Source organism: Mus caroli, unplaced genomic scaffold (genome assembly GCF_978045245.1).
Source record: "Mus caroli unplaced genomic scaffold, Mus_caroli_1 scaffold_8, whole genome shotgun sequence".
Lineage (NCBI taxonomy): Eukaryota > Metazoa > Chordata > Mammalia > Rodentia > Muridae > Mus > Mus caroli.
Window position 1 is genome coordinate 99,481,175 of NW_028227263.1, and position 12,000 is coordinate 99,493,174.

At 39.6% G+C, this 12,000-nt stretch overlaps 1 pseudogene; it reads left to right on the forward strand.

Annotated features, from left to right (window-relative positions):
* Nucleotides 1–10,724: 10,724 nt before the first annotated feature.
* Nucleotides 10,725–11,690, forward strand: LOC110288059 (mas-related G protein-coupled receptor member X1-like; annotated as a pseudogene).
* The last annotated feature ends 310 nt before the right edge of the window (nt 11,691–12,000 follow it).

The window sequence follows — 12,000 nt, forward strand, 5'->3', positions numbered from 1 at the left end:
GATGGTATAGGGAGCTTCTGAAGGAGAGACCTGGAAAGGGGAAAATATTTGAAGTGTATATAAAGAAAATATCCAATAAAAATTTTCCTCTAAATAATTATTTTAAAATAAAAAAAAAACTAAAGACAAATGAGCCCCATGATTTCCTGTGAAACATTCTCATGAGATAACACCTTCAACAAAAATATTTTACAGCTATCCAATCACAACACTCACCATGCAAATAATAGAATAAGACTGATACACAATTTACAAAGACAGGAGTAGGCCCTGACACCATACTACATCACACACTCTCAGTGCCCTGTGCTGCAGCAGAAGGATCCCATGTCTCCAGACTGCTGACCTCAGCAGCCAGAAGTCTTGAAGTAACTGAGGATGTGGATGATGTGAGTTCTAAGTCATGAAGACTATATTTTCAGCTGATTCTATCCATAACCACCTTAGATCTCCTTTTCTTTCATGGAAACAAAAGCAGTTCATGGACTTACAAAATGTCACTGGTCTGATCTTATTCCATAAGAAATGGGGAATTCCTGTTTTCTGAACAAAGGTTGTGAGATTTGACATTACCATAATCATGACCTAAATAGAAAAATCATATTGATTAAGAAAGACCTAGAAATTTGTTCTCTCTACAATAACTATATTCAAAATGAGCACATATTCTTTGTATCTGACTGACAGCTGCCTGGCTAGAGAGACCGCTGTGACATGTTCTTTCTGTTAAGTGGAGATGATGCATGTCAGGCATCAATATTGCTATGACAGCTTTGGCCATAAAAATAGATGTGATTTTTGCCCCTAGTATCAGGGGTTTTGAGAAGCATAGTAGAGGTCTCCTTATACAAATCTGTCATACAGATACAACTGAGTATGAATCCATTCAGGATAAAAAACAGATATGTCAAAAGAAAGAGTATCTTGTTTATAAACTATAGTTACAACCAACAATTGAGGTGGGTAAACTGGGAATGATTTCCTGGTATGCTTGGAATCTGAGTTGATGACTCCACTATTTTAACCACCACCATATTAACTTTTCTGTGGCAAGCGTGGGAAGATAAACAGTCAAGACACAATAAAATGGAAGGAGGTAGGGTTCACTATGACATTTTGTTAATAATAATAAAAATAATAAACCTTAAAATTCTGCAGAAAATGGATATCAACATACACACACACACACACAAACACTTTTACTATCCTGTACCTCTGCCAGATACTTGGTCTTAGCTGCAACAAGGATCCCAGGCTACAATGTCCAGAATGGATCTGAACAGACAGGCATTGGCATAGATTTGTGTCCAGAATGGCTCTGAACAGACAGGCATTGGCATAGATTTGCAAAAACAGCTAAAGTCAACTCCAAAATAATGTCAAATCAGACAGAGCACTCAGGCCTTTACTCACCAAGCCAAAAGGAAGCATTCTTTCTTCAAATCCCTTCTCCCAACCTGCTTCCCAAGGATGTTCCTTTCTTGCTGTTCCGTGGGTTGCAGATGAGATGATAAAAATAAAATTGGGGGAGTAAGCTGGGGAGAGCAAGTAATAGAATGCCCCCACTTGTCTGACACAGTCTGTTAGAGAGCAGGGGAAAGAGCTCTGGCTTCAGAGTAAATTTAACATTTCACTCCCTGAGTCACACTTAACTCTAAATACTGCCTTTACAGTTGATGACGACCTAACAGAAACCTCATATCTGAGAAGTCACCAAAGGTCTTTGTACATTCAGGATAGACATTTTTTTCTTTCCCTGTGTAACAAAGCAAGAACTGTGCCACTGAGCTACATCTCCAGCCTTACCCCACCTGGACATCCAGGTTAAACCCTTTGTAACAGCTCACTACACTTGTACCAGCAAAGCAGATCTGCTTCTCATGCTCTTAGCAGGATGGTGGGAGTAAGAGACATGGCGTATCCAGGTATGCTCTCTCTGTGATTTCCATGCAGCCCCTTCTAAAAGCTTTCTGGAGAAAAAATAAAAATTTAAATGTTGTTTGATTACCATAGATTCCTGTGACATTTTCTTCCAGCCTCGGTGTGTGGTTGACAGAAAACCAGTGTCTTAGGAGTGGTAACTGATATCTGTGTGGGTGGTCCATCTACAAACTCTGCTGTCTGTTGCTTTTTAACATTGTATTCTGGTTTAATTTATTCATGGATTATACAGCTTTACAAAATATATTTACTTCTAAAGTCTTCCTTGATTACAGGAGGGTATTTAAAAGGGAACAAAGTAAGCAAACAGCAATTTTATGAAAACTGAAAGATAACATTATGATAAAATCAATTTCCTTTTAACTCAATATCTCCTTCCTTGAGGCTGCTGTCCTAAAGCCTGTGGTTACAGAAATACTAGACAGAGTGACTCTTTTCTATTTTGTTTCTGTTTCATTTTGACACCGAATTAATGGATCAAAAGTTATTCCCTACTACCTGTTATATCAAGCTTGACTTTCTGCAAAAGTTTAGTCTCTCTGACCCCTGTTTAATTCTTCCTTTCTGTTGGGAGCGTACTGTTTGAATGTTAACTGCCTTGTCAGCTATAAGTGCTTACTTACAAAGTCTTGGCTTTAGTGGATTAGTTGAGATTTCTGTGGGAAAAAGTTGAGGCCTCTATGGGAAAGTAAGAACAGTTAAGAACAAATAGCTATAGATCTTTTGAACAGTTACCTAGCAAGCCATTGTGTTCTTTTTCTCCTGCTAAACTTTTTACCTAGCCAATATCCTGCTTTGGGGAACAGGTGCATTCTCCCAGAAACAATGTGATTCTGCTTCATCCACCTCCCTGTACCCTGCTTCTGTGGGCATAAAACCTGCCTGGGAATAATAAAAATTTGACAGCTAGGTCAATCAGACTTGCTGTCTGTCCTTGTGTTTCTCACCTCTCATTCTCTCCACAGGTGGTTCCTCAGACCCTGTTCAACTGTCCCGAGACCCTGGACACCTTTCCTTCCTCTATATTTCTTTTTTTTTCCATTTTTAAAAATTAGATATTTTCTTCATTTACATTTCAAATGCTATCCTAAAAGTCCCCTATACCCTCCCTGTGCCCTGCTCCCCAACCCACCCAATCCTGCTTCCTGGTCCTGGCATTCCTCTGCACTGGGGCATATGATCTTTGCAAGACCAAGGGCCTTTCCTGCCATTGATGGCAGACTAGGCCATCCTCTGGGGTGTGAGGGTACTATTTAGCTCCTATTGTTGATTCTCTTATAGGGTTGCCGACCCCTTTAACTCCTTGGGTAATTTATCTAGCTCCTTCTTTAGGGGCCTGTGATCCATCCAATAGATAACTGTGAGCATCCATTTCTGTATTTGTCAGGAACTGGCATAGCCTCACAAGAGATAGCTATATCAGGGTCCTGTCAGCAAAATCTTGTTGGCATATGCAATAGTGTCTGGGTTTGGTGGTTGTATATGGGATGGATCCCAGAGTGGGACAGTCACTGTATGGTCCTTCCTTCCATCTCAGTTCTGAACTTTGTCTCTTTAACTCCTTCCATGGTTATTTTGTTCCCCAATCTTTTTGGCATAGGACCACCATTCTTTTTCTTTGATTCTTAAACTATTGTGCAGCTCTTGCTTAAGGAAGGCAACAGGTTTGTACTTTGTTTTTCTATAATATCAGAAAAGTTCTGGTCTTGCAAGTCTGTCCAGGAAGGCAGACAGCTCACCGAACCAAAATATTTTCCTCTGTATCTCAGAACACTTGTTTCAATATGATTCCTATTTTATTGCAATTCTGTAAAGAATAGAAGAACATCAGAATTCCTAAAACTGCTTGCTTTGGCCAGTGAAAGATTACAAGGCTTGTCATTAACTGTAAGATCAAAATCTCTTCCTATTCACACTACTCCCTTATTATTTTAATTAGGTATTTTCCTCATTTACATTTCCAATGCTATCCCAAAAGTCCCCCATACCCTCCCCCCACTTCCCTACCCACGCACTCCCACATTTTGGCCCTGGCGTTCCCCTGTACTGGGGCATATAAAGTTTGCAAGTCCAATGGGCCTCTATTTCCAGTGATGGCCGACTAGGCCATCTTTTGATACATATGCAGCTAGAGTCAAGAGCTCCGGGATACTGGTTAGTACATAATGTTGTTCCACCTATAGTGTTGCAGATCCCTTTAGCTCCTTGGATACTTTCTCTAGCTCCTCCATTGGGGTCCCTGTGATCCATCCAATAGCTGACTGTGAGCATCCACTTCTGTGTTTGCTAGGCCCCGGCATAGTCTCACAAGAGACAGCTATATCAGGGTCCTTTCAGCAAAATCTTGCAAGTGTATGCAATGGTGTCAGCGTTTAGAGGCTGATTAAGGGATGGGTCCCTGGATATGGCAGTCTCTAGATGGTCCATCCTTTTGTCTCAGCTCCAAACTTTGTCTCTGTAACTCCTTCCATGGGTGTTTTGTTCCCAATTCTTAGAAGGGGCAAAGTGTCCACACTTTGGTCTTCGTTCTTCTTGAGTTTCATGTGTTTTGCAAATTGTAACTTATATCTTGGGTATTCTAAGTTTCTGGGCTAATATCCACTTATCAGTGAGTACATATCATTTGAGTTCTTTTGTGAATGAACTCCCTTATTTTTGAAGCTGAACATAAAAGCCTAATGATTCCATTACAGTTTGTCAGCTTTTAGAATTTCCCTACGTTTTTCTTTGTCAACAACTTTTCTCAAATCCTCTGTTTCAGGCTTACTAATAACATTCATTAATGATCTAAGCAATAAGTTCTAAAAAAAAAAAAAGACTCAATTTTCTGTATAACTATTCTTCCTGAGGAACTTATCATTAATTTCATTCTTGTTTGCACAAGCTTTTTGTCATCCCAGCTCTAGCTTTTGGAAAGAGACCTTTAACAGTGTAGAACATAAGTACAAGCAAAAGGTGTATAGCAAATTTCAACCAAGTAAAGTGAAGGGTCAGTCCAAGGTCATCCAAGCATTAGGACTTTGTCAAACAGCACCTTCAGGACACTTGGCACCACCATGCATGAGTGCAGGCATGGGTGCATGTATACATATGTGTGAGTCTATGTGTCTGTGTGTCTGTGTGTGGTGTCACTAACCCCTGTTTGACTACCCCTACCACTTAACCTGAGATTATCCCCATTCTGTCTCCCATCTTGCTATAAATAATAAGGGAATAGGAAGACAGATGCTGGAAGCCTACTTTGAGATGCTTCTGTTCTGACAGCATACCACCTTATAACTGCAAAGGGAAACTGTTCTCTCAGGGTCCCTCCTTTTAGAGGGCAGTATCAGTCTCTCAATCCTGAGTTCTAGAATATTCCTGATGCTGAGTTTTGAAGCACAGAGTTACAAGTACCTACTGTTTGCTTCCTTTTATGTTTATTATTTAGTCAGTCATTTCTGCCTCTATCAAATTGTATTACTTTTTGACTCATGAATTATTCCTCTGTCTCACGGGTTTATTCTTGTTGAAATGCTAAGATATGGGTTTTGTGACTTCTTCATACCTTACACCAGAACTTTAATTGTGTACGTTTCCATATTTCTTTTTTTGTGTGGTTTCTCCTTTTAATGGGTCACTAATTTTATTAAATTATTTCTTATGCTTTCATAGCATAAATTTAATGCTTTTACTATGGTTTACGCTGGTATGTGTGTCTATTTCATTCTTACTTGATACGCTGGCAAGTTTCTAAGAGCTTTATGGTAATTTCTTGTTGGTTTAACTTAAAAGGTATAATTCTTTTTACAACACATAATTATACACATTTATTAGCATTTTCTCCTTGTTTATAGACTGATATTTGAACTTGTGTAATGTATCTTTAAAGAAACTTGGACATTTATAATTGCAGAAGAGCCTCAAATCTCTTATAAATTGCTAACTCAGTCCAAAAAATGGGGCTTTTCCAAACCCATTCTGTCACAGAAAACTACAACTGGATGCAATGAATACAGAGATTAACAGAACATGGGGAGCCCAGACCCAGTAAATACATCTACATCATAGATCCTGCATCTTTGACTCATGAAGCATCATGCAAGAGGGCATAAACATTTTAAGTGCAGAATACCAGGAAGTCTGATGTGAAACTATCTCTTCTGAAACAGCTACATAAATAAGGGGACAATGGCAAAAGTAATGGACATATTAGTGTGGAATGATACATCCACTCCAGTAGTGACTTGCATTACAGGTTTAGAAACCTGGAAGCAGTCCTGAGGCAAAGAGTTTCAAGGAAACAGCCTCCTGGAACCTTGGCATTCCCATTGCTAGAATGCCCCAGATTTGTCCCTGCAATATTGTGGAGGGTCTTGCATGCTTTCTTACAGTATTTTACTGGATAAGAGTTAGAAATCTCAGGGCAAGCTTAGCAAAGTATACATAGAATCTTCATTACAGCCAGGTATAGCAGACTACATTGCATATTAGAAGAAAGTTGGTGAATTCTTCTGACAAATGGAGATTCCCTACAGATACTTAAAAGAACAGCCAAGTTACACTCATATGCAAGAATTTAACAAGGCCTAGTAAATAGGGGGTGTGTGATATTGCATTATTCATGAGAAGGTCTGCTAGAGCAGAACCCCTTGGTACTAGATTTCACAAGGCTCAAAGGAATAGCACAAATTGTGACTAGAGTGTGAAATCCTTACCTGTCATTAGCTGATTCTAGGCAGGGCTGTTTTATCTTTACTGTAAACATTACCTGGTTCCTGTCAGTCCTTTGAATGCATTCCTCTGTTTTGTGTCAGATGCTTCAATGTACTTTGCCTGCTGTGACACCCTACTCCTTTGTTTTCTGTTTTATATAAGACTGGTGTTCATTTGGACAAAATACATTCAGATACAGCACACTCAATCCTGTCTGTGTCTGTTTGTCATTTCTAGCTGACTCTATGCCCACCTGCTGGAACCTTGATTCCCACGGATTGAGGGGGGTCAACTGAGCCCAATGCATGGCAGTGGAAGGGAAATTTTCACAAAGAACCACTGGAAGTTAATGATTACTGAAAGAAAGAGAATTAGAATCTCCCAGGGATGACCCCTTAATGGCTGTCCATTGAAGAGTGGTCAACCCTGAAACCATACACATACAAATAATGAAAACAAATTCAGCAAGTTTGGGAAGAACACAAATATGTGGTTTTTGTTATGTAGAAAAAATCCAATTAATAATTTTCTAAATACATAAAACAGATTGAATTTTAAATGACATTATTAGATGTCAAATAGCTGAATCAGGATATAAAGTGTGACTCAAGAAAAGAGACTCTAGGAGATAAATAACCCTTGTAAATGTTACTGTTTATGCTGCAGATAAATAGGTAAGTACTAAATTTCATATATGGAGGAAGGAAGAAATATACATTATACTGGTTAAACTCTGGTTTATAATGAAATATTCAGTTGATTCACCTTTCACCTTTTTATATATAGAAATATATAAAATATAATAATTATAAAAATATGAAATATAAAAATAGAAATATAGAAATATAAATTTCCTAATCAGAGAATTTTTTCAAAAAGCAATGGAAAGAGAAATTACAAGCATGACATCTGGACAGAGGGACTTAGAGAGAAGTTGGCTCTGTGTGCATGTGTCTGTCAGTTGCAATAAAACGGCACCTACAAGACAGTTATCAGGTGGAGAAAATAGGAAAGAAAAAAGCCGGGTCATGAGCATTTTTCCATTGTTTTGCCATGGGGAGAATGGTGCGTCTTACATTCATTTAATAGGCAAGGTGAAAGCTAAGAAGGCTGCAGCCCAGCCTGGGCGACATAGAAAGACTGTCTCAAAAAGAAAGAAAGAAAGAAAGAAAGAAAGAAAGAAAGAAAGAAAGAAAGAAAGAAAGAAAGAAAGAAAGAAAGAAAGAAAGAAAGAGAGAGAGAGAGAGAGAGAGAGAGAGAGAGAGGGAGGGAGAGGGAGGGAGGGAGGGAGAAAGGGAGGGAGGGAGGGAGGGAGGGAGGAAGGAAGAGAGAGAGAGAGAGAGAGAGAGAGAGAGAGAGAGAGAGAGAGAGAGAGAAAGAAAGACAGAAAGAAAGAAAGAAACAAACAAACAAAGAAACAAAGAAACAAAGAAACAAAGAAACAAAGAGAGAGAGAGAGAGAGAGAGAGAGAGAGAGAGAGAGAGAGAGAGAGAGAGAGAAGGGAGGAATGGGTCAGGATCACATTCAGACCTTGTTTTCCAGACTGACTGCTACTAACCAGGTCTCATTGTTTCATTTGCTTTTCAGTGTTATCCTCCTTTGTACTTCTGAGACCTGAGAATGTGTCAAAAGGAAAATGTTAGCACAAACTGAAATGTTTGAGGAATGCGCCTTGTGTTGACAGGATTGAAGGATACAGATTCTGCATTTATCATCATAAGGCATGCAATAGTAGAGCACGGTTTGTAACTCTATACATAGCCAGAGAAGAAGCGTTTCCCAGAAAAGAATAAATGCTAGCTATAGTTGTAGTAGCAGAAAAGGACAGTCATGCAAGTAGAGAGTCACTGTCTTTGTGAACTCACAACGTCTTAGGACAAGAGCTAGGAGCTAAAAATTCACTACTTACCACCCCCTCCAGGCTCCTAGTGATGTCTCCCAGTAAATCTAAAGCCACATAGTCAAAGTGAAAGGCTCTGTGTCCAGACAACAATGATGCTATTTTGTTTCCCATACCCTCCAGCCAACTAAGATTTTGAAAGCTTTTCTTATAAATAAATAAATAAATAAATAAATAAATAAATAAACAATATTTTCTACCTGATAGGAAAATGGACAGTCCCTCTGTTGACCATTGGCAGCCTAATTTCTAGGTATGTCCTCTGAAGGGAGTCAAATCTAGTTTGTGAGACAAAAGAGAGATGCTATAGTGGGACATCTGTCCTTAATTGGCCTATACACATATCTCTCTTCCTCTTCACTGGCTTCCCTTTCTCATTTCTAAAAATGTAAAAAGAAAAATTTTAATTTTTACCTCTTCGGCTACTGGAAGAACTAAAAGAGAAAATAGCAGTTGATTTCATTCCATTGCAATTTTTGTTGTTGTTATTTTTGTTTTTGTTTTTTGAGAAAAGGTTTCTCCGTGTAGCCCTGGCTGTCCTGGAACTCGCTTTGTAGACCAGGCTGGCCTTGAACTCAGAATTGTGCCTGCCTCTGACTCCCAAGTGCTTCAATTAAAGGCATGTGCCACCACACCCGGTGGTGTAATTTTTAAAACTAGGATTTGTGTGTGTCTGTGTGTGTGTCTGTGTGTGTGTGTGTATGTGTGCATATCTGTGTACGTGTTGTTGTTGTTTCTTTATATTTTAAGTCCTACACTTCTATTTCACTCCAAAAGCTCCTCTCAAGCAAAGGCTTTTTTTCTGCAAAGTAAATACCACTAAAGACCTCCTGGGAGAAAGAATGGAATACATTCATGTGGCTTACTTCACACCAAGCCAAGTCTTCCTTTTGTTGTTCTGTTTTAATTTCTCTACCTCTTTTCCTGGGGCTGAGACCTCATTCCCCTTCTTCTGTTCTTTATGATGGTGGCCAATTCCATCCAGACTCATAAAGAACCCTCTGCCAATCGCCTCCAACCTGGCCTACCCATACACACACAATCTGTGTATAAAAATATATCTGTAAGCTCAGCTAAGCCATAATGAGCCCTTGCATTGCTGTAGAAATCATGGTTCCCTCAGTAATGAAACACACACACACACACCCAAAAAAGTGAAAAAAACAGATTCAGAAAGAAGCTCCATCACGATTTTACTAAAATTTCAAAACAAAGCAACAGAGTAAGCAAGCTGTAAACCTGGTCAGCTGCCAGGAGGAGGGAGATGCAGACGGGGAAGAGTAAAAGCCATGCCTTTTGACATCCCAAGAAAGCTGGCATGTTCAGCAATGGAAGTTCGGAAAAAAAGTCCGTGGTGGAAAGGGATGTGGGTTTAAGAAATGATCGAGAAAGTCCAGAGTGTAAGGAAAATCTTGCATGGGCTTTTGGCCCATGTTAAAAAGAGAAGGAGATCTAAAGAAAGAAAAGGGAACTTTACACTCTTCTGAGATATTGTGCATTCAGAGAATCAGACAGTCTTAACTGTACCCCCTGAGGGAAGGTCAGAGATGTCTGCATAGAGGGTGGCACTCCTGTGAAGGATGAGTGAGTTGTCATTCCTTCTGCCACCTTAGCAATCCCCTGGCCAGGTGACTGACAGGTACAGCATTGTCAACTCAAGGGAGGAGGTAAATGCTTGTGATCTGTAATCTATTGCACAGACCAGAGTCATATCTTAACCCAGAGTTAGGGGTAGAACTCAGAATCCATTCTTTTGATGATATGGAAGTATCTTTCCCTTAATATGCTTCAACAAACCCCTGATATCGTCATCTTTTCTGTGTCATATTAAGCCCTGGGGAGGTAAATGTGATGCTTCCCTTTCTGGAGTTGCCAAGGTGGCAGGAAATGGATCCAACCCTGACGATGAAAAAAGGGAATCATTTCCATGTGAATTAAAGGGTCCTGAGTTATACACAGGAAGAATGATGCAGACTATAGAGTATACACAAGCTCTAAATTTGAGTCCACAGTCCAGAATTCTTAATCCATGTGGTCATGTTACTCTCCTTTTATTTATAAATCATTTTATTTAATCATGTTGGCAAAAATATCTGTATTATATTATGATTGCCAGAAGAAGGGTCAGTGTTAAGGTGCTCAAATATGGTCTGTGTTCCTAGGGACACCACTGGAAGATTTGTGAGCATGGATCCAACCATCTCATCCCACAACACAGAATCTACACAACTGAATGAAACTGGTGATCCTAACTGCAGTCCAATCCTGACCCTGTCCTTCCTGGCCCTCATCAATGCATGGTTTGACTGGCAGAAAACACTATTATGCTCTGACTCCTGGGATTCCCCATGCGCAGGAAAGCCATCTCAGTCTATATCCTCCACCTGGCTCTGGCAGATTCCTTCTTCCTCTGCTGTCACTTCCTTGACTCTCTGCTACCTATCATTGACTTCTATGGCATCTATGGCCATAAATTAAGCAATGATATCTTAGGCAATGCACCAATCGTTCGATATATCGCATGGCTGTTCATCCTCAGCACTATTAGCACAGAGCACTGCCTGTCTATATTGTGGCCAATCTGGTACCATTGCCACCACCCAAGAAACATGTCAGCTATCATATGTGCCCTAATTTGGGTTCTGTCCTTTCTCATGGGCATCCTTGATTGGTTCTTCTCAGGATTCCTGGGTGATACTCATCATCATTTGTGGTAAAATGTTGACTTTATTATAACTGCATTTCTGATTTTTTTTTATTTATGCTTCTCTCTGGGTCCTGTCTGGCCCTACTCATGAGGATCCTCTGTGAAGGAAAACGCTGTCCCGGCTGTATGTTACCATCTCTCTCACAGTGATGGTCTACATCATCTGTAGCCTGCCTCTTGGGCTTTACTTATTCCTGCCCTACTGGTTTGGGGTTCATTTACAGCATCCCTTTTGTCACATTTACCAAACTACTGAAGTCTTGTTCTGTGTAGACAGCTCTGTCAACCCCATCATTTATTTCCCTGTAGGCTCCTTAAGACAGCATAGAAAGCATTGGTCCCTCAAAACAATTATTAAGAGGGCTCTGGAGAACACTCTTGACAAGGACAAATATGCAGAAAGCCATCTTCAGAAAACCACTGAGATGTCAGTAAGCAGATGTTAAGAGTCATCACATTTACTTCCTCTTTTCTCAGAAATTCCTCAGTGATTGCAGTGCTTTCAAATAGTTTTTTTTAATCTGATTTTCTTATAATTCTGAAAGTAGTCAGAAATAAGAATTTCTTCAACTTTCTTGACACAGTCAATGAATTTCTCAAATATCCTAAAACAATTTCTCATAGAACACTTTTTTTGCAATTTTATTTCTTTTTCCCCTGCTTTTTATTTAATTTTTATTAGATATTTTCTTTATTTACATTTCAATGTTATCCCCTTTCCTGGTTTCCCCTCCAAATCCCCCTATCCCCTGCCCT